The sequence below is a fragment of the Somniosus microcephalus genome, chromosome 19, assembly GCF_052327205.1.
Source record: "Somniosus microcephalus isolate GS21.2 chromosome 19, FLI_Smic_1.0, whole genome shotgun sequence".
Classification (NCBI taxonomy): domain Eukaryota; kingdom Metazoa; phylum Chordata; class Chondrichthyes; order Squaliformes; family Somniosidae; genus Somniosus; species Somniosus microcephalus.
The window spans coordinates 84,924,128-84,949,892 of record NC_141005.1 but is presented as its reverse complement, the minus strand read 5'-3'; positions in this window follow the sequence as shown (position 1 = coordinate 84,949,892).

Sequence of the window (25,765 nt, the reverse complement as noted above, 5' to 3'; positions counted from 1 at the left end):
GGTTATTCCCAGGGGTCAGTGTCGGGGTTAATCCCAGGGGTCAGTGTCGGGGTTACTCCCAGGGGTCAGTGTCTGGGTCAATCCCCGGGGTCAGTGTCGGGGTTAATCCCAGGGGCCAGTGTCAGGGTCAATCCCAGGGGTCAGTTTCGGGGTCAATCCCAGGGGTCAGTTTCGGGGTCAATCCCAGGGGTCAGTGTCGGCGTTAATCCCGGGGGTCAGTGTCGGGTTTAATCTCGGGGGTCAGTGTCGGGTTTAATCTCGGGGGTCAGTGTCGGGTTTAATCTCGGGGGTCAGTGTCGGGGTTAATCACGGAGGTCAGTGTCAGGGTTATTCCCCGGGGTCAATCCCGGGGGTCAGTGTCGGGGTCAATCCCGGGGGTCAGTGTCGGGGACAATCCCGGGGGTCAGTGTCGGGGTCAATCCCGGTGGTCAGTGTCGGGGTCAATCTCGGGGGTCAGTGTCGGGGTCAATCCCGGGGGTCAGTGTCGGGGTCAATCCCGGGGGTCAGTTTCGGGGTCAATCCCGGGGGTCAGTTTCGGGGTCAATCCCAGGGGTCAGTTTCGGGGTTAATCCCAGGGGTCAGTGTCGGGGGCAATCCCGGGGGTCAGTGTCGGGGTCAATCCCGGGGGTCAGTGTCGGGATCAATCCCGTGGGTCAGTGTTGGGTCAGTGTCAGGGTCAATCCCGGGGGTCAGTGTCGGGGTCAATCCCAGGGGTCAGTGTCGGGGTCAATCCCAGGGGTCAGTGTCGGGATCAATCCCGGGGGTCAGTGTCGGGTCAATCCCGGGGGTCAGTGTCGAGGTCAATGTCGGGGTTAGTCCCAGGGGTCAGTGTTAATCCCAGGGGTCAGTGTCGGGGTTAATCCCAGGGGTCAGTGTCGGGATCAGTCCCAGGGGTCAGTGTCGGGGTCAATCCCAGGGATCATTGTCGGGGTTAATCCCAGGGGTCAGTGTCGGGGTTAATCCCAGGGATCAGTGTCGGGGTTAATCCCAGGGTCAGTGTCGGGGTTAATCCCAGGGGTCAGTATCAGGGTTAATCCCGGGGTCAGTGTCGGGGTTAATCCCAGGGGTCAGTGTCGGGATCAATCCCAGTGCTCAGTGTCGGGATCAATCCCAGTGCTCAGTGTCGGGGCAATCCCAGGGGTCAGTGTCTGGGTTCATCCCAGGGGTCAGTGTCGGGATCAATCCCAGGGGTCAGTGTCGCGGTTAATCCCAGGGGTCAGTGTCGGGGTTAATCCCAGGGGTCAGTGTCGGGGTTAATCCCAGGGTCAGTGCCGGGGTTAATCCCAGGGGTCAGTGTCAGGGTTAATTCTGGGGTCAGTGTCGGGGTTAATCCCAGGGGTCAGTGTCGGGGTTAATCCCAGGGATCAGTGTCGGGGTTAATCCCAGGGGTCAGTGTCGGGGTTAATCCCAGGGGTCAGTGTCGGGGTTAATCCCAGGGGTCAGTGTCGGTGTTAATCACAGTGGTCAGTGTCGGGGTTAATCGCAGGGTCAGTGTCGGTGTCAATCCCAGGGATCAGTGTCGGGGTTAATCCCAGGGTTCAGTGGCGGGGTTAATCCCAGGGGTCAATATCGGGGTTAATCCCAGGGGTCAGTGTCGGTGTTAATCCCAGGGGTCAGTGTCGGGGTTAATCCCAGGGGTCAGTGTCGGGGTTAATCCCAGTGGTCAGTGTCGGTGTCAATCCCAGGGGTCAGTGTCGGGGTTAATCCCAATGGTCAGTGTCGGGGTCAATCCCAGGGGTCAGTGTCAGGGTTAATCCTGGGGTCAGTGTCGGGGTCATTCCCAGGGGTCAGTGTCGGGGTTAATCCCAGCGATCAGTGTCGGGGTTAATCCCAGTGGTCAGTGTCGGGGTTAATCCCAGGGGTCAGTGTCGGGGTCAATCCCGGGGGTCAGTGTCGGGATCAATCCCGTGGGTCAGTGTCGGGGTCAATCCCGGTGGTCAGTGTCGGGGTAAATCCCGGGGGTCAGTGTCAGGGTTAATCCCAGGGGTCAGTAACGGGGTTAATCCCAGGGGCAATGTCGGGGTTAATCCCAGGAGTCAATGTCGGGGTCAATCCCAGGGGTCAGTGTCAGGGTTAATCCCAGGGGTCAGTTTCAGGGTTATTCCCAGGGGTCAGTGTCAGGGTTAATCCCAGGGGTCAGTGTCAGGGTTAATCCCAGGGGTCAGTGTCGGGGTTACACCCAGGGGTCAGTGTCGGGTTCAATCCCGGGGGTCAGTGTCGGGGTCACGGGGGTCAGTGTCGGGGTCAATCTCAGGGGTCAGTGTCGGGGTCAATCCCGGGGGTCAGTGTCGGGGGCAATCCCGGGGGTCAGTGTCGGAGTCAATCCCGGGGGTCAGTGTCGGGGTCAGTGTCGGGGTCAATCCCGGGGGTCAGTGTCGGGGTCAATCCCAGGCGTCAGTGTCGGGATCAATCCCGGGGGTCAGTGTCGGGGTCAATCCCGGGTCAGTGTCGGGGTCAATCCCGGGCCAGTGTCGGCGTCAATCCCAGGGGTCAGTGTCGGGGTCAATCCCAGGGGTCAGTGTCGGGGTCAATCCCGGGGGTCAGTGTCGGGATCAATCCCGGGGGTCAGTGTCGGGTCAATCCCGGGGGTCAGTGTCGGCGTCAATGTCGAGGTTAATCCCAGGGGTCAGTGTCGGGGTTAATCCCAGGGGTCAGTGTCGGGGTCAGTGTCGGGGTCAGTCCCAGGGGTCAGTGTCGGGGTCAATCCCAGGGATCATTGTCGGGGTTAATCCCAGGAGTCAGTGTCGGGGTTAATCCCAGGGATCAGTGTCGGGGTTAATCCCAGGGTCAGTGTCGGGGTTAATCCCAGGGGTCAGTGTCAGGGTTAATCCCGGGGTCAGTGTCGGGGTTAATCCCAGGGGTCAGTGTCGGGGTCAATCCCAGTGGTCAGTGTCGGGGCAATCCCAGGGGTCAGTGTCTGGGTTCATCCCAGGGGTCAGTGTCGGGGTCAATCCCAGGGGTCAGTGTCGGGGTCAATCCCAGGGGTCAGTGTTGCGGTTAATCCCAGGGGTCAGTGTCGGGGTTAATCCCAGGGGTCAGTGTCGTGGTTAATCCCAGGGTCAGTGTCGGGGTTAATCCCAGGGGTCAGTGTCGGGGTTAATCCCAGGGGTCAGTGTCAGGGTTAATTCTGGGGTCAGTGTCGGGGTTAATCCCAGGGGTCTGTGTCGGGGTCACTCCCAGTGATCAGTGTCGGGGACAATCCCAGGGGTCAGTGTCAGGGTTCATCCCAGGGGTCAGTGTCGGGGTCAATCCCAGGGGTCAGTGTCGGGGTCAATCCCAGGGGTCAGTGTCGGGGTCAATCCCAGGGGTCAGTGTCGCGGTTAATCCCAGGGGTCAGTGTCGGGGTTAATCCCAGGGGTCAGTGTCGGGGTTAATCCTAGGGTCAGTGTCGGGGTTAATCCCAGGGGTCAGTGTCAGGGTTAATTCTGGGGTCAGTGTCGGGGTTAATCCCAGGGGTCAGTGTCGGGGTTAATCCCAGGGATCAGTGTCGGGGTTAATCCTAGGGGTCAGTGTCGGGGTTAATCCCAGGGGTCAGTATCGGGGTTAATCCCAGGGGTCAGTGTCGGGGTTAATCCCAGGGGTCAGTGTCGGTGTTAATCACAGTGGTCAGTGTCGGGGTCAATCCCAGGGGTCAGTGTCGGGGTTAATCCCAGGGTTCAGTGGCGGGGTTAATCCCAGGGGTCAATATCGGGGTTAATCCCAGGGGTCAGTGTCGGGGTTTATCCCAGGGGTCAGTGTCGGGGTTAATCCCAGGGGTCAGTGTCGGGGTCAATCCCAGGGGTCAGTGTCGGGGTCAATCCCAGGGGTCAGTGTCGGGGTTAATCCCAGGGATCAGTGTCGGGGTTAATCCTAGGGGTCAGTGTCGGGGTTAATCCCAGGGGTCAGTGTCGGGGTTAATCCCAGGGGTCAGTGTCGGGGTTAATCCCAGGGGTCAGTGTCGGTGTTAATCACAGTGGTCAGTGTCGGGGTTAATCGCAGGGTCAGTGTCGGTGTCAATCCCAGGGGTCAGTGTCGGGGTTAATCCCAGGGTTCAGTGGCGGGGTTAATCCCAGGGGTCAATATCGGGGTTAATCCCAGGGGTCAGTGTCGGGGTTAATCCCAGGGGTCAGTGTCGGGGTTAATCCCAGGGGTCAGTGTCGGGGTCAATCCCAGGGGTCAGTGTCGGAGTTAATCCCAGGGGTCAGTGTCGGGGTTAATCCCAGGGGTCAGTGTTGGGGTTAATCCCTGGGGTCAGTAACGGGGTTAATCCCAGGTGACAATGTCGGGGTTAATCCCAGGGGTCAGTGTCGGGGTCAATCCCAGGGGTCAGTGTCAGGGTTAATTCTGGGGTCAGTGTCGGGGTTAATCCGAGGGGTCAGTGTCGGGGTCATTCCCAGGGGTCAGTGTCGGGGTTAATCCCAGCAGTCAGTGTCGGGGTTAATCCCAGTGGTCAGTGTCGGGGTTAATCCCAGGGGTCAGTGTCTGGGGCAATCCCGGGGGTCAGTGTCGGGGTCAATCCCGGGGGTCAGTGTCGGGATCAATCCCGTGGGTCAGTGTCGGGTCAATCCCGTGGGTCAGTGTCGGGGTCAATCCCGGGGGTCAGTGTCGGGGTCAATCCCGGGGGTCAGTGTCAGGGTTAATCCCAGGGGTCAGTAACGGGGTTAATCCCAGGGGCAATGTCGGGGTTAATCCCAGGAGTCAATGTCGGGGTCAATCCCAGGGGTCAGTGTCAGGGTTAATCCCAGGGGTCAGTTTCAGGGCTATTCCCAGGGGTCAGTGTCAGGTTAATCCCAGGGGTCAGTGTCGGGGTTACACCCAGGGGTCAGTGTCAGGGTCACTCCCGGGGGTCAGTGTCGGGTTCATTCCCGGGGGTCAGTGTCGGGTTCAATCCCGGGGGTCAGTGTCGGGGTCAGTGTCGGGGTCAGTGTCGGGGTCAATCCCGGGGGTCAGTGTCGGGGTCAATCCCGGGGGTCAGTGTCGCGGTCAATCCCGGGTCAGTGTCGGGGTCAATCCCGGGTCAGTGTCGGGGTCAATCCCAGGGGTCAGTGTCGGGGTCCATCCCAGGGGTCAGTGTCGGGAGCAATCCCGGGGGTCAGTGTCGGGGTCAATCCCGGGGGTCAGTGTCGGGATCAATCCCGGGGGTCAGTGTCGGGGTCAATGTCGGGGTTAATCCCAGGGGTCAGTGTTAATCCCAGGGGTCAGTGTCGGGGTTAATCCCAGGGGTCTGTGTAGGGGTCAGTCCCAGGGGTCAGTGTCGGGGTCAATCCCAGGGATCATTGTCGGGGTTAACCCCAGGGGTCAGTGTCGGGGTTAATCCCAGGGATCAGTGTCGGGGTTAATCCCAGGGTCAGTGTCGGGGTTAATCCCAGGGGTCAGTGTCGGGGTTAATCCCAGTGGTCAGTGTCAGGGTTAATCCTGGGGTCAGTGTCGGGGTTAATCCCAGGGGTCAGTGTCGGGGGCAATCCCGGGGGTCATTGTCGGGGTCAATCCCGGGGGTCAGTGTCGGGATCAATCCCGTGGGTCAGTGTCGGGGTCAATCCCGGGGGTCAGTGTCGGGGTCAATCCCGGGGGTCAGTGTCGGGGTCAATCCCGGGGGTCAGTGTCAGGGTTAATCCCAGGGGTCAGTAACGGGGTCAATCCCAGGGGTCAGTGTCAGGGTTAATCCCAGGGGTCAGTGTCGGGTTCAATCCCGGAGGTCAGTGTCGGGTTCAACCCCGGGGGTCAGTGTCGGGGGCAATCCCGGGGGTCAGTGTCGGGGTCAATCCCGGGCGTCAGTGTCGGAGTCAATCCCGGGGGTCAGTGTCGGGGTCAATCCCGGGGGTCAGTGTCGGGGTCAATCCCGGGGGTCAGTGTCGGGGTCAATCCCGGGGGTCAGTGTTGGGGGCAATCCCGGGGGTCAGTGTCGGTGTCAATCCCGGGGGTCAGTGTCGGGATCAATCCCGGGGGTCAGTGTCAGGTCAATCCCGGTGGTCAGTGTCGGGGTCAATGTCGGGGTTAATCCCAGGGGTCAGTGTTAATCCCAGGGGTCAGTGTCGGGGTCAATCCCAGGGGTCAGTGTCGGGGTCAGTCCCAGGGGTCAGTGTCGGGGTCAATCCCAGGGATCATTGTCGGGGTTAATCCCAGGGGTCAGTGTCGGGGTTAATCCCAGGGATCAGTGTCGCGGTTAATCCCAGGGTCAGTGTCGGGGTTAATCCCAGGGGTCAGTGTCAGGGTTAATCCCGGGGTCAGTGTCGGGGTTAATCCCAGGGGTCAGTGTCGGGGTCAATCCCAGTGGTCAGTGTCGGGGCAATCCCAGGGGTCAGTGTCTGGGTTCATCCCAGGGGTCAGTGTCGGGGTCAATCCCAGGGGTCAGTGTCGGGGTCAATCCCAGGGGTCAGTGTTGCGGTTAATCCCAGGGGTCAGTGTCGGGGTTAATCCCAGGGGTCAGTGTCGTGGTTAATCCCAGGGTCAGTGTCGGGGTTAATCCCAGGGGTCAGTGTTGGGGTTAATCCCAGGGGTCAGTGTCAGGGTTAATTCTGGGGTCAGTGTCGGGGTTAATCCCAGGGGTCAGTGTCGGGGTCACTCCCAGTGATCAGTGTCGGGGACAATCCCAGGGGTCAGTGTCAGGGTTCATCCCAGGGGTCAGTGTCGGGGTCAATCCCAGGGGTCAGTGTCGGGGTCAATCCCAGGGGACAGTGTCGCGGTTAATCCCAGGGGTCAGTGTCGGGGTTAATCCCAGGGGTCAGTGTCGGGGTTAATCCTAGGGTCAGTGTCGGGGTTAATCCCAGGGGTCAGTGTCAGGGTTAATTCTGGGGTCAGTGTCGGGGTTAATCCCAGGGGTCAGTGTCGGGGTTAATCCCAGGGATCAGTGTCGGGGTTAATCCTAGGGGTCAGTGTCGGGTTTAATCCCAGGGGTCAGTGTCGGGGTTAATCCCAGGGGTCAGTGTCGGGGTTAATCCCAGGGGTCAGTGTCGGTGTTAATCACAGTGGTCAGTGTCGGGGTTAATCGCAGGGTCGGTGTCAATCCCAGGGGTCAGTGTCGGGGTTAATCCCAGGGTTCAGTGGCGGGGTTAATCCCAGGGGTCAATATCGGGGTTAATCCCAGGGGTCAGTGTCGGGGTTAATCCCAGGGGTCAGTGTCGGGGTTAATCCCAGGGGTCAGTGTCGGGGTCAATCCCAGGGGTCAGTGTCGGGGTTAATCCCAGGGGTCAGTGTCGGGGTTAATCCCAGGGATCAGTGTCGGGGTTAATCCTAGGGGTCAGTGTCGGGGTTAATCCCAGGGGTCAGTGTCGGGGTTAATCCCAGGGGTCAGTGTCGGGGTTAATCCCAGGGGTCAGTGTCGGTGTTAATCACAGTGGTCAGTGTCGGGGTTAATCGCAGGGTCAGTGTCGGTGTCAATCCCAGGGGTCAGTGTCGGGGTTAATCCCAGGGTTCAGTGGCGGGGTTAATCCCAGGGGTCAATATCGGGGTTAATCCCAGGGGTCAGTGTCGGGGTTAATCCCAGGGGTCAGTGTCGGGGTTAATCCCAGGGGTCAGTGTCGGGGTCAATCCCAGGGGTCAGTGTCGGAGTTAATCCCAGGGGTCAGTGTCGGGGTTAATCCCAGGGGTCAGTGTTGGGGTTAATCCCTGGGGTCAGTAACGGGGTTAATCCCAGGTGTCAATGTCGGGGTTAATCCCAGGGGTCAGTGTCGGGGTCAATCCCAGGGGTCAGTGTCAGGGTTAATTCTGGGGTCAGTGTCGGGGTTAATCCGAGGGGTCAGTGTCGGGGTCATTCCCAGGGGTCAGTGTCGGGGTTAATCCCAGCAGTCAGTGTCGGGGTTAATCCCAGTGGTCAGTGTCGGGGTTAATCCCAGGGGTCAGTGTCTGGGGCAATCCCGGGGGTCAGTGTCGGGATCAATCCCGTGGGTCAGTGTCGGGTCAATCCCGTGGGTCAGTGTCGGGGTCAATCCCGGGGGTCAGTGTCGGGGTCAATCCCGGGGGTCAGTGTCAGGGTTAATCCCAGGGGTCAGTAACGGGGTTAATCCCAGGGGCAATGTCGGGGTCAATCCCAGGAGTCAATGTCGGGTTCAATCCCAGGGGTCAGTGTCAGGGTTAATCCCAGGGGTCAGTTTCAGGGCTATTCCCAGGGGTCAGTGTCAGGGTTAATCCCAGGGGTCAGTGTCGGGGTTACACCCAGGGGTCAGTGTCAGGGTCACTCCCGGGGGTCAGTGTCGGGTTCAATCCCGGGGGTCAGTGTCGGGTTCAATCCCGGGGGTCAGTGTCGGGGTCACGGGGGTCAGTGTCGGGGTCAATCCCGGGAGTCAGTGTCGGGGTCAATCCCGGGGGTCAGTGTCGGGGTCAGTGTCGGGGTCAATCCCGGGGGTCAGTGTCGCGGTCAATCCCGGGTCAGTGTCGGGGTCAATCCCGGGTCAGTGTCGGGGTCAATCCCAGGGGTCAGTGTCGGGGTCCATCCCAGGGGTCAGTGTTGGGAGCAATCCCGGGGGTCAGTGTCGGGGTCAATCCCGGGGGTCAGTGTCGGGATCAATCCCGGGGGTCAGTGTCGGGGTCAATGTCGGGTTTAATCCCAGGGGTCAGTGTTAATCCCAGGGGTCAGTGTCGGGGTTAATCCCAGGGGTCAGTGTCGGGGTCAGTCCCAGGGGTCAGTGTCGGGGTCAATCCCAGGGATCATTGTCGGGGTTAACCCCAGGGGTCAGTGTCGGGGTTAATCCCAGGGATCAGTGTCGGGGTTAATCCCAGGGTCAGTGTCGGGGTTAATCCCAGGGGTCAGTGTCGGGGTTAATCCCAGTGGTCAGTGTCAGGGTTAATCCCGGGGTCAGTGTCGGGGTTAATCCCAGGGGTCAGTGTCGGGGGCAATCCCGGGGGTCATTGTCGGGGTCAATCCCGGGGGTCAGTGTCGGGATCAATCCCGTGGGTCAGTGTCGGGGTCAATCCCGGGGGTCAGTGTCGGGGTCAATCCCGGGGGTCAGTGTCAGGGTTAATCCCAGGGGTCAGTTTCAGGGTTATTCCCAGGGGTCAGTGTCAGGGTTAATCCCAGGGGTCAGTGTCAGGGTTAATCCCAGGGGTCAGTGTCGGGGTTACACCCAGGGGTCAGGGTCAATCCCGGGGGTCAGTGTCGGGTTCAATCCCGGGGGTCAGTGTCGGGTTCAACCCCCGGGGTCAGTGTCGGGGGCAATCCCGGGGGTCAGTGTCGGGGTCAATCCCGGGCGTCAGTGTCGGAGTCAATCCCGGGGGTCAGTGTCGGGGTCAATCCCGGGGGTCAGTGTCGGGGTCAATCCCGGGGGTCAGTGTCGGGGTCAATCCCGGGGGTCAGTGTCGGGGTCAATCCCGGGGGTCAGTGTCGGGGTCAATCCCAGGGGTCAGTGTCGGGGTCAATCCCAGGGGTCAGTGTCGGGGGCAATCCCAGGGGTCAGTGTCGGGGTCAATCCCAGGGTCAGTGTCGTGGTTAATCCCAGGTGTCAGTGTCGGGGTCAGTCCCAGGGATCATTGTCGGGGTTAATCCCAGGGGTCAGTGTCGGGGTTAATCCCAGGGATCAGTGTCGGGGTTAATCCCAGGGTCAGTGTCGTGGTTAATCCCAGGTGTCAGTGTCGGGGTTAATCCCAGGGATCAGTGTCGGGGTTAATCCCAGGGTCAGTGTCGGGGTTAATCCCAGGGGTCAGTGTCAGGGTTAATCCCGGGGTCAGTGTCGGGGTTAATCCCAGGGGTCAGTGTCGGGGTCAATCCCAGTGGTCAGTGTCAGGGCAATCTCAGGGGTCAGTGTCTGGGTTCATCCCAGGGGTCAGTGTCGGGGTCAATCCCAGGGGTCAGTGTCGGGGTCAATCCCAGGGGTCAGTGTCGGGGTCAATCCCAGGGGTCAGTGTCGCGGTTAATCCCAGGGGTTAGTGTCGGGGTTAATCCCAGGGTCAGTGTCGGGGTTAATCCCAGGGGTCAGTGTCAGGGTTAATTCTGGGGTCAGTGTCGGGGTTAATCCCAGGGGTCAGTGTCGGGGTCACTCCCAGTGATCAGTGTCGGGGACAATCCCAGGGGTCAGTGTCAGGGTCAACCCCAGCGGTCAGTGTCGGGGTTAATCCCAGGGGTCAGTATCGTGGTTAATCCCAGGGGTCAGTGTCGGGGTTAATCCCAGGGGTCAGTGTCGGGGTTAATCCCAGGGGTCAGTGTCGGGGTTAATCCCAGGGCTCAGCGTCGGGGTTAATCCCAGGGATCAGTGTCGGGGTGAATCCCAGGGGTCAGTGTCGGGGTTACTCCCAGGGGTCAGTGTCGGGGTTAATCCCAGGGGTCAGTGTCGGTGTTAATTCTGGTGTCAGAGTCAGGGTTAATCCCAAGGGTCAGTGTCGGGGTCAATCCCAGTGGTCAGTGTCGGGGACAATCCCAGGGGTCAGTGTCGGGGTCAATCCCAGGGGTCAGTGTCGGGGTCAATCCTGGGGGTCAGTGTCGGGATCAATCCCGTGGGTCAGTGTCGGGTCAATCCCGTGGGTCAGTGTCGGGGTCAATCCCGGGGGTCAGTGTCGGGGTCAATCCCGGGGGTCAGTGTCAGGGTTAATCCCAGGGGTCAGTAACGGGGTTAATCCCAGGGGCAATGTCGGGGTTAATCCCAGGAGTCAATGTCGGGGTCAATCCCAGGGGTCAGTGTCGGGGTTAATCGCAGGGGTCAGTGTCGGGGTCAATCCCAGGGGTCAGTGTCGGGGTCAATCCCAGGGGTCAGTGTCGGGGACAATCCCAGGGGTCAGTGTCGGGATCGATCCCAGGGGTCAGTTTCGGGGTTAATCCCCGTGGTCAGTGTCGGGGTTAATTCTGGTGTCAGAGTCAGGGTTAATCCCAAGGGTCAGTGTCGGGGTCAATCCCAGTGGTCAGTGTCGGGGACAATCCCAGGGGTCAGTGTCGGGGTCAATCCCAGGGGTCAGTGTCGGGGTTAATCCCAGGGGTCAGTGTCGGGGTTAATCCCAGGGGTCAGTGACGGGGTTAATCCCCGAGGTCAGTGTCGGGGTTAATCCCAGGGGTCAGTGTCGTGGTTAATCCCAGGGGTCAGTGTCGGGGTTAATCGCAGGGGTCAGTGTCGGGTTTAATCCCAGGGGTCAGTGTCGGGGTCAATCCCAGTGGTCAGTGTCGGGGACAATCCCAGGGGTCAGTGTCGGGATCGATCCCAGGGGTCAGTTTCGGGGTTAATCCCCGTGGTCAGTGTCGGGGTTAATCCCCGAAGTCCGTGTCGGGGTTAATCCCAGGGGTCAGTGTCGGGGTTAATCCCAGGGATCAGTGTCGTGGTTAATCCCAGGGATCAGTGTCGGGGTTAATCCCAGGGGTCAGTGTCGGGGTTAAACCCAAGGGTCAATGTCGGGGTTAATCCCAGGGGTCAGTGTCGTGGTTAATCCCAGGGGTCAGTGTCGGGGTTAATCCCAGGGGTCAGTGACGGGGTTAATCCCCGAAGTCAGTGTCGGGGTTAATCCCAGGGGTCAGTGTCGGGGTTAATCCCAGGGATCAGTGTCGTGGTTAATCCTAGGGGTCAGTGTCGGGGTTAATCCCAGGGGTCAGTGTCGGGGTTAATCCCAGGGGTCAGTGTCGGTGTCAATCCCAGGGGTCAGTGTCGGGGTTAATCCCAGGGTTCAGTGGCGGGGTTAATCCCAGGGGTCAATATCGGGGATAATCCCAGGGGTCAGTGTCGGGGTCAATCCCAGGGGTCAGTGTCGGGGTTAATCCCAGGGGTCAGTGTCGGGGTCAATCCCAGGGGTCAGTGTCGGAGTTAATCCCAGGGGTCAGTGTCGGGGTTAATCCCAGGGGTCAGTGTCGGGGTTAATCCCAAGGGTCAGTGTCGGGGTCAATCCCAGTGGTCAGTGTCGGGGACAATCCCAGGGGTCAGTGTCGGGGTCAATCCCAGGGGTCAGTGTCGGGGTCAATCCCAGGGGTCAGTGTCGGGGTTAATCCCAGGGGTCAGTGACGGGGTTAATCCCCGAGGTCAGTGTCGGGGTTAATCCCAGGGGTCAGTGTCGGGGTTAATCCCAGGGGTCAGTGTCAGGGTTAATTCTGGGGTCAGTGTCGGGGTTAATCCGAGGGGTCAGTGTCGGGGTCATTCCCAGGGGTCAGTGTCGGGGTTAATCCCAGCAGTCAGTGTCGGGGTTAATCCCAGCGGTCAGTGTCGGGGTTAATCCCAGGGGTCAGTGTCTGGGGCAATCCCGGGGGTCAGTGTCGGGGTCAATCCCGGGGGTCAGTGTCGGGATCAATCCCGTGGGTCAGTGTCGGGTCAATCCCGTGGGTCAGTGTCGGGGTCAATCCCGGGGGTCAGTGTCGGGGTCAATCCCGGGGGTCAGTGTCAGGGTTAATCCCAGGGGTCAGTAACGGGGTTAATCCCAGGGGCAATGTCGGGGTTAATCCCAGGAGTCAATGTCGGGGTCAATCCCAGGGGTCAGTGTCGGGGTTAATCGCAGGGGTCAGTGTCGGGTTTAATCCCAGGGGTCAGTGTCGGGGTCAATCCCAGGGGTCAGTGTCGGGGACAATCCCAGGGGTCAGTGTCGGGATCGATCCCAGGGGTCAGTTTCGGGGTTAATCCCCGTGGTCAGTGTCGGGGTTAATTCTGGTGTCAGAGTCAGGGTTAATCCCAAGGGTCAGTGTCGGGGTCAATCCCAGTGGTCAGTGTCGGGGACAATCCCAGGGGTCAGTGTCGGGGTCAATCCCAGGGGTCAGTGTCGGGGTTAATCCCAGGGGTCAGTGTCGGGGTTAATCCCAGGGGTCAGTGACGGGGTTAATCCCCGAGGTCAGTGTCGGGGTTAATCCCAGGGGTCAGTGTCGGGGTTAATCCCAGGGGTCAGTGTCGGGGTTAATCGCAGGGGTCAGTGTCGGGTTTAATCCCAGGGGTCAGTGTCGGGGTCAATCCCAGGGGTCAGTGTCGGGGACAATCCCAGGGGTCAGTGTCGGGATCGATCCCAGGGGTCAGTTTCGGGGTTAATCCCCGTGGTCAGTGTCGGGGTTAATCCCCGAAGTCCGTGTCGGGGTTAATCCCAGGGGTCAGTGTCGGGGTTAATCCCAGGGATCAGTGTCGTGGTTAATCCCAGGGATCAGTGTCGGGGTTAATCCCAGGGGTCAGTGTCGGGGTTAAACCCAAGGGTCAATGTCGGGGTTAATCCCAGGGGTCAGTGTCGGGGTTAATCACAGGAGTCAGTGTCGGGGTTAATCACAGTGGTCAGTGTCGGGGTTAATCCCAGTGTCAGGGTTAATCCCAGGGGTCAATGTCGGGGTTAATCCCAGGGGTCAGTGTTAATCCAAGGGTTCAGTGTCGGGTTTAATCCCAGGGTTCAATGTCGGGGTTAATCCCAGGGGTCAGTGTCGGGGTTAATCCAAGGGTTCAGTGTCGGGGTTAATCCCAGGGGTCAGTGTCGTGGTTAATCCCAGGGGTCAGTGTCGGTGTTAATCCCAGGGGTCAGTGTCGTGGTTAATCCCAGGGGTCAGTGTCGGGGTTAATCCCAGGGGTCAGTGACGGGGTTAATCCCCGAAGTCAGTGTCGGGGTTAATCCCAGGGGTCAGTGTCGGGGTTAATCCCAGGGATCAGTGTCGTGGTTAATCCCAGGGATCAGTGTCGGGGTTAATCCCAGGGGTCAGTGTCGGTGTTAAACCCAGGGGTCAATGTCGGGGTTAATCCCAGGGGTCAGTGTCGGGGTTAATCACAGGACTCAGTGTCGGGGTTAATCACAGTGGTCAGTGTCGGGGTTAATCCCAGTGTCAGTGTCGGGGTTAATCCCAGGGTTCAGTGTCGGGGTTAATCCCAGGGTTCAGTATCGGGGTTAATCCCAGGGGTCAGTGTCGGGGTTAATCACAGGGGTCAGTCTCGGGGTTAATCACAGTGGTCAGTGTCGGGGTCAATCGCAGGGCTCAGTGTCGGGGTTAATCCCAGGGGTCAATGTCGGGGTTAATCCCAGGGGTCAGTGTTAATCCAAGGGTTCAGTGTCGGGTTTAATCCCAGGGTTCAATGTCGGGGTTAATCCCAGGGGTCAGTGTCGGGGTTAATCCAAGGGTTCAGTGTCGGGGTTAATCCCAGGGGTCAGTGTCGTGGTTAATCCCAGGGGTCAGTGTCGGGGTTAATCCCAGGGGTCAGTGTCGGGGTTAATCCCAGGGTCAGTGTCGGGGTTTATCCCAGGGGTCATTGTCGTGGTTAATCCCAGGGGTAAGTGTCAGGGTTAATTCCAGGGATCAGTGTCGGGGTTAATCCGAGGGGTCAGTGTCGGGGTTAATCCCAGGGGTCAGTGTCGGGGATAAACCCAGGTGTCAGTGTCGGGGTTAATCCCAGGGGTCAGTGTCGGGGTTAATCCCAGGGGTCAGTGTCGTGTTAATCCCAGGGGTCAGTGTCGGGGTTAATCCCAGTGGTCAGTGTCGGGGTTAATCCCAGGGGTCAGTGTCGTGGTTAATCCCAGGGTCAGTGTCGGGGTTAATCCCAGGGGTCAGTGTCGGGGTTAATCCCAGGGGTCAGTGTCAGGGTTAATTCTGGGGTCAGTGTCAGGGTTAATTCTGGGGTCAGTGTCGGGGTCACTCCCAGTGATCAGTGTCGGGGACAATCCCAGGGGTCAGTGTCAGGGTACATCCCAGGGGTCAGTGTCGGGGTCAATCCCAGGGGTCAGTGTCGGGGTCAATCCCAGGGGTCAGTGTCGCGGTTAATCCCAGGGGTCAGTGTCGGGGTTAATCCCAGGGGTCAGTGTCGGGGTTAATCCTAGGGTCAGTGTCGGGGTTAATCCCAGGGGTCAGTGTCAGGGTTAATTCTGGGGTCAGTGTCGGGGTTAATCCCAGGGGTCAGTGTCGGGGTTAATCCCAGGGATCAGTGTCGGGGTTAATCCCAGGGGTCAGTGTCGGGGTTAATCCCAGGGTTCAGTGGCGGGGTTAATCCCAGGGGTCAATATCGGGGTTAATCCCAGGGGTCAGTGTCGGGGTTAATCCCAGGGGTCAGTGTGGGGGTTTATCCCAGGGGTCAGTGTCGGGGTTTATCCCAGGGGTCAGTGTCGGGGTCAATCCCAGGGGTCAGTGTCGGAGTTAATCCCAGGGGTCAGTGTCGGGGTTAATCCCAGGGGTCAGTGTTGGGGTTAATCCCAGGGGTCAGTGTCAGGGTTAATTCTGGGGTCAGTGTCGGGGTTAATCCGAGGGGTCAGTGTCGGGGTCATTCCCAGGGGTCAGTGTCGGGGTTAATCCCAGCAGTCAGTGTCGGGGTTAATCCCAGTGGTCAGTGTCGGGGTTAATCCCAGGGGTCAGTGTCGGGGGCAATCCCGGGGGTCAGTGTCGGGGTCAATCCCGGGGGTCAGTGTCGGGATCAATCCCGTGGGTCAGTGTCGGGTCAATCCCGTGGGTCAGTGTCGGGGTCAATCCCGGGGGTCAGTGTCGGGGTCAATCCCGGGGGTCAGTGTCAGGGTTAATCCCAGGGGTCAGTAACGGGGTTAATCCCAGGGGCAATGTCGGGGTTAATCCCAGGAGTCAATGTCGGGGTCAATCCCAGGGGTCAGTGTCAGGGTTAATCCCAGGGGTCAGTTTCAGGGCTATTCCCAGGGGTCAGTGTCAGGGTTAATCCCAGGGGTCAGTGTCGGGGTTACACCCAGGGGTCAGTGTCAGGGTCACTCCCGGGGGTCAGTGTCGGGTTCAATCCCGGGGGTCAGTGTCGGGTTCAATCCCGGGGGTCAGTGTCGGGGTCACGGGGGTCAGTGTCGGCGTCAATCTCAGGCGTCAGTGTCGGGGTCAATCCCAGGGGTCAGTGTCGGGGTCAATCCCGGGGGTCAGTGTCGGGGTCAATCCCGGGGGTCAGTGTCGGGGTCAGTGTCGGGGTCAATCCCGGGGGTCAGTGTCGGGGTCAATCCCAGGCGTCAGTGTCGGGGTCAATCCCGGGGGTCAGTGTCGGGGTCAATCCCGGGTCAGTGTCGGGGTCAATCCCGGGTCAGTGTCGGGGTCAATCCCAGGGGTCAGTGTCGGGGTCCATCCCAGGGGTCAGTGTTGGGAGCAATCCTGGGGGTCAGTGTCGGGGTCAATCCCGGGGGTCAGTGTCGGGATCAATCCCGGGGGTCAGTGTCGGGGTCAATGTCGGGGTTAATCCCAGGGGTCAGTGTTAATCCCAGGGGTCAGTGTCGGGGTTAATCCCAGGGGTCAGTGTCGGGGTCAGTCCCAGGGGTCAGTGTCGGGGTCAATCCCAGGGATCATTGTCGGGGTTAACCCCAGGGGTCAGTGTCGGGGTTAATCCCAGGGATCAGTGTCGGGGTTAATCCCAGGGTCAGTGTCGGGGTTAATCCCAGGGGTCAGTGTCGGGGTTAATCCCAGTGGTCAGTGTCAGGGTTAATCCCGGGGTCAGTGTCGGGGTTAATCCCAGGGGTCAGTGTCGGGGTCAATCCCGGGGGTCAGTGTCGGGATCAATCCCGTGGGTCAGTGTCGGGTCAATCCCGTGGTTCAGTGTCGGGATCAATCCCGGGGGTCAGTGTCGGGGTCAATCCCGGGGGTCAGTGTCAGGGTTAATCCCAGGGGTCGGTAACGGGGTTAATCCCAGGGGCAATGTCGGGGTTAATCCCAGGAGTCAATATCGGGGTCAATCCCAGGGGTCAGTGTCAGGGTTAATCCCAGGGGTCAGTTTCAGGGTTATTCCCAGGGGTCAGTGTCAGGGTTAATCCCAGGGGTCAGTGTCAGGGTTAATCCCAGGGGTCAGTGTCGGGGTTACACCCAGGGGTCAGTGTCAGGGTCAATCCCGGGGGTCAGTGTCGGGTTCAATCCCGGGGGTCAGTGTCGGGTTCAACCCCGGAGGTCAGTGTCGGGGGCAATCCCGGGGGTCAGTGTCGGGGTCAATCTCAGGGGTCAGTGTCGGGGTCAATCCCAGGGGTCAGTGTCGGGGGCAATCCCGGTTGTCAGTGTCGGGGTCAATCCCGGGCGTCAGTGTCGGGGTCAATCCCGGGGGTCAGTGTCGGGGTCAATCCCGGGGGTCAGTGTCGGGGTCAATCCCGGGCGTCAGTGTCGGGGTCAATCCCGGGGGTCAGTGTCGGGGTCAATCCCGGGTCAGTGTCGGGGTCAATCCCAGGGGTCAGTGTCGGGGTCAATCCCAGGGGTCAGTGTTGGGGGCAATCCCGGGGGTCAGTGTCGGGGTCAATCCCGGGGGTCAGTGTCGGGATCAATCCCGGGGGTCAGTGTCGGGTTAATCCCAGGGGTCAGTGTCGGGGTCAGTCCCAGGGATCATTGTCGGGGTTAATCCCAGGGGTCAGTGTCGGGGTTAATCCCAGGGATCAGTGTCGGGGTTAATCCCAGGGTCAGTGTCGGGGTTAATCCCAGGGGTCAGTGTCAGGGTTAATCCCGGGGTCAGTGTCGGGGTTAATCCCAGGGGTCAGTGTCGGGGTCAATCCCAGTGGTCAGTATCGGGGCAATCTCAGGGTCAGTGTCTGGGTTCATCCCAGGGGTCAGTGTCGGGGTCAGTGTCGGGGTCAATCCCAGGGGTCAGTGTCGGGGTCAATCCCAGGGGTCAGTGTCGCGGTTAATCCCAGGGGTCAGTGTCGGGGTTAATCCCAGGGGTTAGTGTCGGGGTTAATCCCAGGGTCAGTGTCGGGGTTAATCCCAGGGGTCAGTGTCGGTTAATTCTGGGGTCAGTGTCGGGGTTAATCCCAGGGGTCAGTGTCGGGGTCACTCCCAGTGATCAGTGTCGGGGACAATCCCAGGGGTCAGTGTCAGGGTCAACCCCAGCGGTCAGTGTCGGGGTTAATCCCAGGGGTCAGTATCGTGGTTAATCCCAGGGGTCAGTGTCGGGGTTAATTCTGGGGGTCAGTGTCGGGGTTAATTCTGGGGGTCAGTGTCGGTGTTAATCCCAGGGATCAGTGTCGGGGTTAATCCTAGGGGTCAGTGTCGGGGTTAATCCCAGGGGTCAGTGTCGGGGTTAATCCCAGGGGTCAGTGTCGGTGTCAATCCCAGGGGTCAGTGTCGTGGTTAATCCCAGGGGTCAGTGTCGGGGTTAATCCCAGGGGTCAGTGTCGGGGTTAATCCCAGGGTCAGTGTTGGGGTTTATCCCAGGGGTCATTGTCGTGGTTAATCCCAGGGGTAAGTGTCAGGGTTAATTCCAGGGATCAGTGTCGGGGTTAATCCGAGGGGTCAGTGTCGGGGTTAATCCCAGGGGTCAGTGTCGGGGATAAACCCAGGTGTCAGTGTCGGGGTTAATCCCAGGGGTCAGTGTCGTGTTAATCCCAGGGGTCAGTGTCGGGGTTAATCCCAGTGGTCAGTGTCGGGGTTAATCCCAGGGGTCAGTGTCGTGGTTAATCCCAGGGTCAGTGTCGGGGTTAATCCCAGGGGTCAGTGTCAGGGTTAATTCTGGGGTCAGTGTCAGGGTTAATTCTGGGGTCAGTGTCGGGGTCACTCCCAGTGATCAGTGTCGGGGACAATCCCAGGGGTCAGTGTCAGGGTACATCCCAGGGGTCAGTGTCGGGGTCAATCCCAGGGGTCAGTGTCGGGGTCAATCCCAGGGGTCAGTGTCGCGGTTAATCCCAGGGGTCAGTGTCGGGGTTAATCCCAGGGGTCAGTGTCGGGGTTAATCCTAGGGTCAGTGTCGGGGTTAATCCCAGGGGTCAGTGTCAGGGTTAATTCTGTGGTCAGTGTCGGGGTTAATCCCAGGGGTCAGTGTCGGGGTTAATCCCAGGGGTCAGTGTCGGGGTTAATCCCAGGGATCAGTGTCGGGGTTAATCCCAGGGTTCAGTGTCGGGGTTAATCCCAGGGGTCAGTGTCGGGGTTAATCCCAGGGGTCAGTGTCGGGGTTAATCCCAGGGGTCAGTGTCGGGGTTAATCCCAGGGTTCAGTGGCGGGGTTAATCCCAGGGGTCAATGTCGGGGTTAATCCCAGGGGTCAGTGTCGGGGTTAATCCCAGGGGTCAGTGTCAGGGTTAATCCCGGGGTCAGTGTCGGGGTTAATCCCAGGGGTCAGTGTCGGGGTCAATCCCAGTGGTCAGTGTCGGGGCAATCTCAGGGGTCAGTGTCTGGGTTCATCCCAGGGGTCAGTGTCGGGGTCAATCCCAGGGGTCAGTGTCGGGGTCAATCCCAGGGGTCAGTGTCGGGGTCAATCCCAGGGGTCAGTGTCGCGGTTAATCCCAGGGGTCAGTGTCGGGGTTAATCCCAGGGGTCAGTGTCAGGGTTAATTCTGGGGTCAGTGTCGGGGTTAATCCCAGGGGTCAGTGTCGGGGTCACTCCCAGTGATCAGTGTCGGGGACAATCCCAGGGGTCAGTGTCAGGGTCAACCCCAGCGGTCAGTGTCGGGGTTAATCCCAGGGGTCAGTATCGTGGTTAATCCCAGGGGTCAGTGTCGGGGTTAATTCTGGGGGTCAGTGTCGGTGTTAATCCCAGGGATCAGTGTCGGGGTTAATCCTAGGGGTCAGTGTCGGGGTTAATCCCAGGGGTCAGTGTCGGGGTTAATCCCAGGGGTCAGTGTCGGTGTCAATCCCAGGGGTCAGTGTCGGGGTTAATCCCAGGGTTCAGTGGCGGGGTTAATCCCAGGGGTCAATATCGGGGTTAATCCCAGGGGTCAGTTTCGGGGTTAATCCCCGTGGTCAGTGTCGGGGTTAATCCCCGAAGTCCGTGTCGGGGTTAATCCCAGGGGTCAGTGTCGGGGTTAATCCCAGGGATCAGTGTCGTGGTTAATCCCAGGGATCAGTGTCGGGGTTAATCCCAGGGGTCAGTGTCGGGGTTAAACCCAAGGGTCAATGTCGGGGTTAATCCCAGGGGTCAGTGTCGGGGTTAATCACAGGAGTCAGTGTCGGGGTTAATCACAGTGGTCAGTGTCGGGGTTAATCCCAGTGTCGGGGTTAATCCCAGGGGTCAATGTCGGGGTTAATCCCAGGGGTCAGTGTTAATCCAAGGGTTCAGTGTCGGGTTTAATCCCAGGGTTCAATGTCGGGGTTAATCCTAGGGGTCAGTGTCGGGGTTAATCTAAGGGTTCAGTGTCGGGGTTAATCCCAGGGGTCAGTGTCGTGGTTAATCCCAGGGGTCAGTGTCGGTGTTAATCCCAGGGGTCAGTGTCGTGGTTAATCCCAGGGGTCAGTGTCGGGGTTAATCCCAGGGGTCAGTGACGGGGTTAATCCCCGAAGTCAGTGTCGGGGTTAATCCCAGGGGTCAGTGTCGGGGTTAATCCCAGGGATCAGTGTCGTGGTTAATCCTAGGGGTCAGTGTCGGGGTTAATCCCAGGGGTCAGTGTCGGGGTTAATCCCAGGGGTCAGTGTCGGTGTCAATCCCAGGGGTCAGTGTCGGGGTTAATCCCAGGGTTCAGTGGCGGGGTTAATCCCAGGGGTCAATATCGGGGATAATCCCAGGGGTCAGTGTCGGGGTTAATCCCAGGGGTCAGTGTCGGGGTTAATCCCAGGGGTCAGTGTCGGGGTCAATCCCAGGGGTCAGTGTCGGAGTTAATCCCAGGGGTCAGTGTCGGGGTTAATCCCAGGGGTCAGTGTCGGGGTTAATCCCAAGGGTCAGTGTCGGGGTCAATCCCAGTGGTCAGTGTCGGGGACAATCCCAGGGGTCAGTGTCGGGGTCAATCCCAGGGGTCAGTGTCGGGGTCAATCCCAGGGGTCAGTGTCGGGGTTAATCCCAGGGGTCAGTGACGGGGTTAATCCCCGAGGTCAGTGTCGGGGTTAATCCCAGGGGTCAGTGTCGGGGTTAATCCCAGGGGTCAGTGTCAGGGTTAATTCTGGGGTCAGTGTCGGGGTTAATCCGAGGGGTCAGTGTCGGGGTCATTCCCAGGGGTCAGTGTCGGGGTTAATCCCAGCAGTCAGTGTCGGGGTTAATCCCAGCGGTCAGTGTCGGGGTTAATCCCAGGGGTCAGTGTCTGGGGCAATCCCGGGGGTCAGTGTCGGGGTCAATCCCGGGGGTCAGTGTCGGGATCAATCCCGTGGGTCAGTGTCGGGTCAATCCCGTGGGTCAGTGTCGGGGTCAATCCCGGGGGTCAGTGTCGGGGTCAATCCCGGGGGTCAGTGTCAGGGTTAATCCCAGGGGTCAGTAACGGGGTTAATCCCAGGGGCAATGTCGGGGTTAATCCCAGGAGTCAATGTCGGGGTCAATCCCAGGGGTCAGTGTCGGGGTTAATCGCAGGGGTCAGTGTCGGGTTTAATCCCAGGGGTCAGTGTCGGGGTCAATCCCAGGGGTCAGTGTCGGGGACAATCCCAGGGGTCAGTGTCGGGATCGATCCCAGGGGTCAGTTTCGGGGTTAATCCCCGTGGTCAGTGTCGGGGTTAATTCTGGTGTCAGAGTCAGGGTTAATCCCAAGGGTCAGTGTCGGGGTCAATCCCAGTGGTCAGTGTCGGGGACAATCCCAGGGGTCAGTGTCGGGGTCAATCCCAGGGGTCAGTGTCGGGGTTAATCCCAGGGGTCAGTGTCGGGGTTAATCCCAGGGGTCAGTGACGGGGTTAATCCCCGAGGTCAGTGTCGGGGTTAATCCCAGGGGTCAGTGTCGGGGTTAATCCCAGGGGTCAGTGTCGGGGTTAATCGCAGGGGTCAGTGTCGGGTTTAATCCCAGGGGTCAGTGTCGGGGTCAATCCCAGGGGTCAGTGTCGGGGACAATCCCAGGGGTCAGTGTCGGGATCGATCCCAGGGGTCAGTTTCGGGGTTAATCCCCGTGGTCAGTGTCGGGGTTAATCCCCGAAGTCCGTGTCGGGGTTAATCCCAGGGGTCAGTGTCGGGGTTAATCCCAGGGATCAGTGTCGTGGTTAATCCCAGGGATCAGTGTCGGGGTTAATCCCAGGGGTCAGTGTCGGGGTTAAACCCAAGGGTCAATGTCGGGGTTAATCCCAGGGGTCAGTGTCGGGGTTAATCACAGGAGTCAGTGTCGGGGTTAATCACAGTGGTCAGTGTCGGGGTTAATCCCAGTGTCAGGGTTAATCCCAGGGGTCAATGTCGGGGTTAATCCCAGGGGTCAGTGTTAATCCAAGGGTTCAGTGTCGGGTTTAATCCCAGGGTTCAATGTCGGGGTTAATCCCAGGGGTCAGTGTCGGGGTTAATCCAAGGGTTCAGTGTCGGGGTTAATCCCAGGGGTCAGTGTCGTGGTTAATCCCAGGGGTCAGTGTCGGTGTTAATCCCAGGGGTCAGTGTCGTGGTTAATCCCAGGGGTCAGTGTCGGGGTTAATCCCAGGGGTCAGTGACGGGGTTAATCCCCGAAGTCAGTGTCGGGGTTAATCCCAGGGGTCAGTGTCGGGGTTAATCCCAGGGATCAGTGTCGTGGTTAATCCCAGGGATCAGTGTCGGGGTTAATCCCAGGGGTCAGTGTCGGTGTTAAACCCAGGGGTCAATGTCGGGGTTAATCCCAGGGGTCAGTGTCGGGGTTAATCACAGGACTCAGTGTCGGGGTTAATCACAGTGGTCAGTGTCGGGGTTAATCCCAGTGTCAGTGTCGGGGTTAATCCCAGGGTTCAGTGTCGGGGTTAATCCCAGGGTTCAGTATCGGGGTTAATCCCAGGGGTCAGTGTCGGGGTTAATCACAGGGGTCAGTCTCGGGGTTAATCACAGTGGTCAGTGTCGGGGTCAATCGCAGGGCTCAGTGTCGGGGTTAATCCCAGGGGTCAATGTCGGGGTTAATCCCAGGGGTCAGTGTTAATCCAAGGGTTCAGTGTCGGGTTTAATCCCAGGGTTCAATGTCGGGGTTAATCCCAGGGGTCAGTGTCGGGGTTAATCCAAGGGTTCAGTGTCGGGGTTAATCCCAGGGGTCAGTGTCGTGGTTAATCCCAGGGGTCAGTGTCGGGGTTAATCCCAGGGGTCAGTGTCGGGGTTAATCCCAGGGTCAGTGTCGGGGTTTATCCCAGGGGTCATTGTCGTGGTTAATCCCAGGGGTAAGTGTCAGGGTTAATTCCAGGGATCAGTGTCGGGGTTAATCCGAGGGGTCAGTGTCGGGGTTAATCCCAGGGGTCAGTGTCGGGGATAAACCCAGGTGTCAGTGTCGGGGTTAATCCCAGGGGTCAGTGTCGGGGTTAATCCCAGGGGTCAGTGTCGTGTTAATCCCAGGGGTCAGTGTCGGGGTTAATCCCAGTGGTCAGTGTCGGGGTTAATCCCAGGGGTCAGTGTCGTGGTTAATCCCAGGGTCAGTGTCGGGGTTAATCCCAGGGGTCAGTGTCGGGGTTAATCCCAGGGGTCAGTGTCAGGGTTAATTCTGGGGTCAGTGTCAGGGTTAATTCTGGGGTCAGTGTCGGGGTCACTCCCAGTGATCAGTGTCGGGGACAATCCCAGGGGTCAGTGTCAGGGTACATCCCAGGGGTCAGTGTCGGGGTCAATCCCAGGGGTCAGTGTCGGGGTCAATCCCAGGGGTCAGTGTCGCGGTTAATCCCAGGGGTCAGTGTCGGGGTTAATCCCAGGGGTCAGTGTCGGGGTTAATCCTAGGGTCAGTGTCGGGGTTAATCCCAGGGGTCAGTGTCAGGGTTAATTCTGGGGTCAGTGTCGGGGTTAATCCCAGGGGTCAGTGTCGGGGTTAATCCCAGGGATCAGTGTCGGGGTTAATCCCAGGGGTCAGTGTCGGGGTTAATCCCAGGGTTCAGTGGCGGGGTTAATCCCAGGGGTCAATATCGGGGTTAATCCCAGGGGTCAGTGTCGGGGTTAATCCCAGGGGTCAGTGTGGGGGTTTATCCCAGGGGTCAGTGTCGGGGTTTATCCCAGGGGTCAGTGTCGGGGTCAATCCCAGGGGTCAGTGTCGGAGTTAATCCCAGGGGTCAGTGTCGGGGTTAATCCCAGGGGTCAGTGTTGGGGTTAATCCCAGGGGTCAGTGTCAGGGTTAATTCTGGGGTCAGTGTCGGGGTTAATCCGAGGGGTCAGTGTCGGGGTCATTCCCAGGGGTCAGTGTCGGGGTTAATCCCAGCAGTCAGTGTCGGGGTTAATCCCAGTGGTCAGTGTCGGGGTTAATCCCAGGGGTCAGTGTCGGGGGCAATCCCGGGGGTCAGTGTCGGGGTCAATCCCGGGGGTCAGTGTCGGGATCAATCCCGTGGGTCAGTGTCGGGTCAATCCCGTGGGTCAGTGTCGGGGTCAATCCCGGGGGTCAGTGTCGGGGTCAATCCCGGGGGTCAGTGTCAGGGTTAATCCCAGGGGTCAGTAACGGGGTTAATCCCAGGGGCAATGTCGGGGTTAATCCCAGGAGTCAATGTCGGGGTCAATCCCAGGGGTCAGTGTCAGGGTTAATCCCAGGGGTCAGTTTCAGGGCTATTCCCAGGGGTCAGTGTCAGGGTTAATCCCAGGGGTCAGTGTCGGGGTTACACCCAGGGGTCAGTGTCAGGGTCACTCCCGGGGGTCAGTGTCGGGTTCAATCCCGGGGGTCAGTGTCGGGTTCAATCCCGGGGGTCAGTGTCGGGGTCACGGGGGTCAGTGTCGGGGTCAATCTCAGGCGTCAGTGTCGGGGTCAATCCCAGGGGTCAGTGTCGGGGTCAATCCCGGGGGTCAGTGTCGGGGTCAATCCCGGGGGTCAGTGTCGGGGTCAGTGTCGGGGTCAATCCCGGGGGTCAGTGTCGGGGTCAATCCCAGGCGTCAGTGTCGGGGTCAATCCCGGGGGTCAGTGTCGGGGTCAATCCCGGGTCAGTGTCGGGGTCAATCCCGGGTCAGTGTCGGGGTCAATCCCAGGGGTCAGTGTCGGGGTCCATCCCAGGGGTCAGTGTTGGGAGCAATCCTGGGGGTCAGTGTCGGGGTCAATCCCGGGGGTCAGTGTCGGGATCAATCCCGGGGGTCAGTGTCGGGGTCAATGTCGGGGTTAATCCCAGGGGTCAGTGTTAATCCCAGGGGTCAGTGTCGGGGTTAATCCCAGGGGTCAGTGTCGGGGTCAGTCCCAGGGGTCAGTGTCGGGGTCAATCCCAGGGATCATTGTCGGGGTTAACCCCAGGGGTCAGTGTCGGGATTAATCCCAGGGATCAGTGTCGGGGTTAATCCCAGGGTCAGTGTCGGGGTTAATCCCAGGGGTCAGTGTCGGGGTTAATCCCAGTGGTCAGTGTCAGGGTTAATCCCGGGGTCAGTGTCGGGGTTAATCCCAGGGGTCAGTGTCGGGGTCAATCCCGGGGGTCAGTGTCGGGATCAATCCCGTGGGTCAGTGTCGGGTCAATCCCGTGGTTCAGTGTCGGGATCAATCCCGGGGGTCAGTGTCGGGGTCAATCCCGGGGGTCAGTGTCAGGGTTAATCCCAGGGGTCGGTAACGGGGTTAATCCCAGGGGCAATGTCGGGGTTAATCCCAGGAGTCAATATCGGGGTCAATCCCAGGGGTCAGTGTCAGGGTTAATCCCAGGGGTCAGTTTCAGGGTTATTCCCAGGGGTCAGTGTCAGGGTTAATCCCAGGGGTCAGTGTCAGGGTTAATCCCAGGGGTCAGTGTCGGGGTTACACCCAGGGGTCAGTGTCAGGGTCAATCCCGGGGGTCAGTGTCGGGTTCAATCCCGGGGGTCAGTGTCGGGTTCAACCCCGGAGGTCAGTGTCGGGGGCAATCCCGGGGGTCAGTGTCGGGGTCAATCTCAGGGGTCAGTGTCGGGGTCAATCCCAGGGGTCAGTGTCGGGGGGCAATCCCGGTTGTCAGTGTCGGGGTCAATCCCGGGCGTCAGTGTCGGGGTCAGTCCCGGGGGGTCAGTGTCGGGGTCAATCCCGGGGGTCAGTGTCGGGGTCAATCCCGGGCGTCAGTGTCGGGGTCAATCCCGGGGGTCAGTGTCGGGGTCAATCCCGGGTCAGTGTCGGGGTCAATCCCAGGGGTCAGTGTCGGGGTCAATCCCAGGGGTCAGTGTTGGGGGCAATCCCGGGGGTCAGTGTCGGGGTCAATCCCGGGGGTCAGTGTCGGGATCAATCCCGGGGGTCAGTGTCGGGTTAATCCAGGGGTCAGTGTCGGGGTCAGTCCCAGGGATCATTGTCGGGGTTAAT